A 6,000-nucleotide genomic window follows, 5' to 3' on the forward strand; every position below is an offset into this window, starting at 1 on the left:
TCATAAACACATAGACATATACAACAACCTCAAGAACATCTTATTCATGCTATTTACCATAATTCCCATCCATACCAACATCTACATAACCCAAAAAACAGTCCAACAAACAGCCCACAAGCCAACAAATAACATCAAATTCGATTTACGGTATAATTTTCGTAATTCTCACCCGACAATTTAACTACGACCTAGACGAATTTAAATATATCAAGAATAGGAGAATTCTTACCTTATGTATCCATAACTACTCTTCTTCCACATTATTTCACTTCAAAGAAAGTCCGTGTGACAAAAGCGGAACAACGAGATCCAAATTGAGAGCAACGCCTGCTATGTTTCTTCGTATTTTCCTTCCGCGTATGAATTTCCCTCTGGAAGATCGTATAAGTATATATATGTTTATACAGATGTACGTATTGCTGGTCTCCTCTTTTTGACGTTATTCTCCAAAAAAACAATAGTAGCAAAAGAGTTAATTAAGAGGTAACTAATGAAATCCCTTTTCTTAGTCTTTTACTTCCAACTTGACACCTTAATTGCCATGTGTCACCACTAGATGTCCCTAAGATAATTGTCACCAGTTTGTTTATTTCCATAGACCATGCGTCCTTTTAATACATATACCACATAATCACTAATTATCTCCATGTCTTGCATTAATTCAATATTTATCCAATTGCACACCTAATTAATTCCTTGATCACAATTCACTTAAATAGCAATCATTTTTAATACACTTCATATACAATTTGTCATGATCATGTGATATAGCACTAGTCCATACCCCTTTTGGTACATACAAAATAGTATTTCCAACCATTGTCGTCACATTTTTTCATCTTAAATCATTTCGGGACTTCATTCATATACACCGAGTTCTTAATTTTCATGATTGAATATGACCAAATTTCTCCGGGCTCGGGTAAATTTGCTCATGTTGACGGTTCAATTTCCTAGTCCAAAAATACGGGATATTATAGCTTCACCGTATTTCATTCAAATAAATTTTGAACCTCAACGAAACTTATTTTCTTCGATTGGTTTAACTTCTAATCCTTACGATACATCTGTACCATCACCCTAACCACCTATAAGCTTGAGGGATAACCTCGCTTTCGTCTATTGTCATTTAACTCGCACGCTTTCCAACGCATGAAAACACGAGATATAACACTTTATCGACGGTGGTCTATACATTCCTCAACATTTAACAAGTCTGCCCTCATATTAATCAATCATTAAGAATCTTAATTCATTTTAGCACATAACATACTTTGGAGACTTAACATATTTTGGAGACTGTATTAGGTAAAATTCGTACTCGGGCTGGATTCCATAACCGGGAGCTCGGAGAGGCCGGGAGGGCTTCCGCAGCTGGCATCCACTCCCACAAACTCAGGTCACATAAACGAATCTCGATTAGAGTGTTGTGTCAAGGAAGCATGTGGGAGCACAATTGAGTCACATCAGTCGAACGTTAAGGTTGAAAAGTCTTGTTTTTATTTTTATATAGATAGCTTATCATGTAAGCTAAGGCATGTTCACTTTCTCTCTTGTAACCTATCTCTTATTTTCACTCAAGGGCAATATACATCCGGGCGCATCATTTACCTTTGAACATATATTTATGTTGCTTGCTTTTATTATTTCTTTAGCTCCATTTGGTGAATCTAACTCTTGCAATCACATACACTGACCCTAAAAGGAGAGTTTTCAGGATGGGATACGACTTACTTGTCTTTAAACCCATAAAATACAAATCTCTAACTGATTATCCGTTTTCGTAGGAAACGGAACAAATAAGCGCCTGCGGGGATGACAAATTTCGTGGAGTTGTCACGATTTGCGCAGGAATTCTCCTTCCTGAAGCTCTAGAAAAATCATTTTACGTAGAAAGACATGTCTAGCGGTAACTCGAGCAATATACAAGGGCTCGAGGATGCACAGACTTCAGTGAGAGGTATGAAGGATCGGTTGGAGGTGCAAATGTCCGAGCATGAAGAAGAACCCATTAAAGATCACAGGAGCAGTAGGGATGGGACACCACGCAGGCGGCCCAGTGAGGAGCGAAGCAGAGGTGTCCCAAATGCCGACGAAGCAGAGAAACCGTGCAAGCGCGCGTTCGGAAGAACGGGTCGGGTACGATCTCAGCCTGACGGGCAAAAACCTTCTCAAAAGACAGGTTCCTTGACGAGCAAATTATTGAGGGCCACATTCAAGGCACAGAACGAGAGGATGCGATGCATGGAAAGGGCCATGACTACCATGGCTAAACATTCTTGGGTAGGGATTCCAATGTCGAATCGGAATGCGGGTAAGATCCTTACGACCCTCAAACCAAAAAGGCCGGAGTGGCGAAAGGACGGTTGGATGCATTTACTGAGGAGTTACCCAAGGTCAAAAGAGATGTGAATGAGCGAATAAGCCAAATCCTAGAAGCCCCATCCTTGAGGAAGGGCGCAAGAGCCAGAAAGTACGGTATAATGTTGCACCCATAAAATGTAGCCCCCGCTCTTGAACGAAAGGAGTTAGTATGGGTCGAGGCATGAGAATAAGAGAAATCTCCCCCTGCCCAAATAATATGGTGTTTAATGCATTAATAAATAATATTGTGGTCTCCGGAATAGCGGTGATTCCAAGGAGCGCGGTTAATATCATTTAATGGGGAGTCATTCAACAGCTGGCTGGATCGGTGCCGCCGGAAGAGCATAAAAAGAAAAACATCGTCACTCAACAACAAGTTAGGCAAGGATATTCAAGAATCAGGAAAAACGAGAAGATGGAAAGGCAGAAACCCAAATACTTACGGGTATTGTTCCACCTCTCCAGAAAAAGGTCAAGGAAGAGGTCATACAGGCGGTCGATGCGCATCGTCACAAACCGGTCGAGCCATCCCCAATCGTGATCATCCTTAGTATTTGAAATGAGGCCTAGGGAGCCTCAGAAAGCGAGGTCTATCATTCCTCCGTGGAGCATCCGGGGAGAATAAAGGTGGATCAAGTGGTGCAAAGTAAAAGGGAGGTGGCCGGACCACCAAATACTGCAAACATCGGACCACTCTACAGGTTTGAGGGGCCTATTTCCCCAGACATACACTGTACTGGCAACAAAAGGCCTCAACGTCCTCATGGATTGGGAGGCGAAATTTGATAGCAAAACGGTAAATATATGTCAAAGACATCCCCGAGATATGTTGAGTGATGTTGGCATCAAAAGGGGGAGGGTATACCTCAACCTCTGGTCCCCAGTGGCAGTCTATACAGACTTGAGGGATGGTGTGATCATCGATCGAAGAAGTGAAGCCTTCCGCAGGCTCGAACTGGCAGTTAACACGGAAATCCCTCTCGAAACGAAAACTCTAAGGAATGATGTTTGACGCAAGGGAACCCAAGTCTTCCACTCGGGAGTAACAACAAGGGATGTTCGACAACAAGAAGAGACCGCGGAAGTAGCCCCTAGTTGTTCTAGTATGATTTCCAGAATAATGTCAAAAGACGATGATGTCGAGGTGGATGATGAAGACATTGAGATGAGGAAAGAAAGCTCGGAAAAAGGGAAAAATAAGTTTGCACAAAGTAAGGGATGAAAGCATGGATGGAAAAATATGAGAATGGTCGCTCACTTATATATACATAGCCGATAGGTGTAATCATTCTCCTTAGGAAACGAAGCAACGCATCTTGTCAGGGAAACACCAATCGGCGTCTCAGAAAAAGTGCCGTCGAATAAAAGACTGGATGCATTAAATGCTGACCTGACACAACGGCTGGTCACAGGAAAAGAGGCGATATTTTATTTCTCGTTGGAATTTCGGGAAATTAGCAGATTCTTCCATTTCCCGGGCTCGTGGAAAATAAAGGGCCCGAAAAGTGGGGGACTATTTGTATTAGGTAAAATTCGTACTCAGGCTAGATTTCGTAACCGAGAGCTCGGAGAGGCCGGGAGGGCTTCCGCAACTAGCATCCACTCCCACCAACTCAAGCTACATCAACGAATCTCGATCAGAGTGTTGTAGCAAGAGAGCATGTGGGAGCACAGTTGAGTCACATCAGTTGAACGTTAGGGCTGAAAAGTCTTGTTTTTATTTCTAGATAGATAGCTTATCATGTAAGCAAAGGCATCTTCACTTCCTCTCTTGTCACCTATTTCTTATTTTCTCTCAAGGGCAATATACATCCGGGCGCATCATTTACCTTTGAACATATATTTATGTTGCTTGCTTTTATTATTTCTTTAGCTCAATTTGTTCAATCTAACTCTTGCAATAACAAACACGGACCCCGAAAGGAGAGTTTCGGCGATTGGATACGACCTACTTGTCTTTAAACCCATAAAATATAAATCTCTAACTGATTATTCGTTTTCACCGGGAAACAGAGACTATAATAATCTTTCTATAAATTTAACTCTTGCAATCGCAAACACTGACCCCCGAAAGGAGAGTTTCCGGGATTGGATACGACCTACTTGTTTTTAAGGGCATTTTACATAAATGACTACACTTTGGGGTTTAAAATTATACATAGCTACAGTTTCAATATTTACATGGCATAGCTACTGTTTTCCCGCTGTATTCATAAAATGGCTCCCTGTATTCATAAAACAGTCTCGCTGTATTCATGAATACAGTAAGTAAAAATGTATTAAACAATTCTCTTCGATGTATTCAAGTTATATGTATTCAACTCAACTGTATTCACGTCAAATGTATTCAACTCAGTTGTATTCATTTGTAGCTACTTTTACATTGTATTCACTTTACAGTATTTAAAAATCAGTGATATTCAAACAACATAAATACAAAAAGTTATTGTATTTAAATTCGATTGTATTCAATCTACATATATGCAACGAAACATATAGGGATATTCAGCTGTATTAAAAAATTCACTATATTCATTTGTGTACAAAAAAATCAGCTTCGAAATACAGGCGAAAAATACAAGGAAACATGGTATTTTACACTAGAAAAAAAAAATTGAATACACTCAAATCTGAGATACAAGAAATAAAATACACTTCGAATTCACTGTATTCATTTGTATACAAAAAGATCTCCTTCGAAATACAGACGAATAAAGTGTATTTTTCGTTCAGATTTGGACAAGAAAGTGTATTCAAAAATACAAAACACACTAAATCCGGCTAGATCTGACTGTTTCCCGTCCAAATCTGACACTGACACCACCAGATCTACGAAAACACCGCCGTCACCATCATCGTCACCAACAACCGCCGCTGTATCTTCATAATCCCGTTAACTTCGAGTTGCGCAGAAGATTTCCTTTCCAGATTTTTTCATGAATTTGAAATCATATACCAACTACAAAAACATGCAAAAATGGGAGTCAATGCAACCCTAAATGCTTCTTCCCCTAGTTCAAGTAGTTGAAATCAACACCAACATTGAAGGATTCATGTTCTCACTTTCATCTTCTAATTTTAATGATAGGAAAGTCAAAAGGTACTTCCTTTTGTTGAGAATAAAATTCAAGAACTGTACTAGTCACAAAATTGAGTATTTCTATTCTCTGAATTGTCAATTCGTTGATATCTCTCCCAAATCTAAAGTCATTGTCACCGCCGCCATCAACAAAGTCAGTAGGAGTCGAAGGTGGCGGAGTCGAAAGTGGCTTACCACTCCGCCATCGGGAAAGAGAGAGAGAGAGAGAGAGAGAGAGAGGAGAGAGCAGACGTTAGAGAGAGAGAGAGAGAGAGGAGGAGAGAGCATCTGACTTAGAGAGTTGGGATACACACATATGTTCAGTGGCGGACCCAGAATTTTGTACAAGTGGGTTCAATCGAAGAAATCATATGAGTGATGTTGAGTGGGACAAATGAAATTTACATGCAACACTTCCTTTCTTCGTATTTTCATAACTTGACAAAGTTATGTCTTTCCTTAAAAACGGTAACAAAAAATAAGAAAAGCTTCTAAAAATACATAACACCTTCTTATAAAGGGAAAAAATTAAAAACCGGCAAAAAATAAATAAA

The sequence above is a fragment of the Lycium ferocissimum genome, chromosome 11, assembly GCF_029784015.1.
Source record: "Lycium ferocissimum isolate CSIRO_LF1 chromosome 11, AGI_CSIRO_Lferr_CH_V1, whole genome shotgun sequence".
Classification (NCBI taxonomy): Eukaryota; Viridiplantae; Streptophyta; class Magnoliopsida; order Solanales; family Solanaceae; genus Lycium; species Lycium ferocissimum.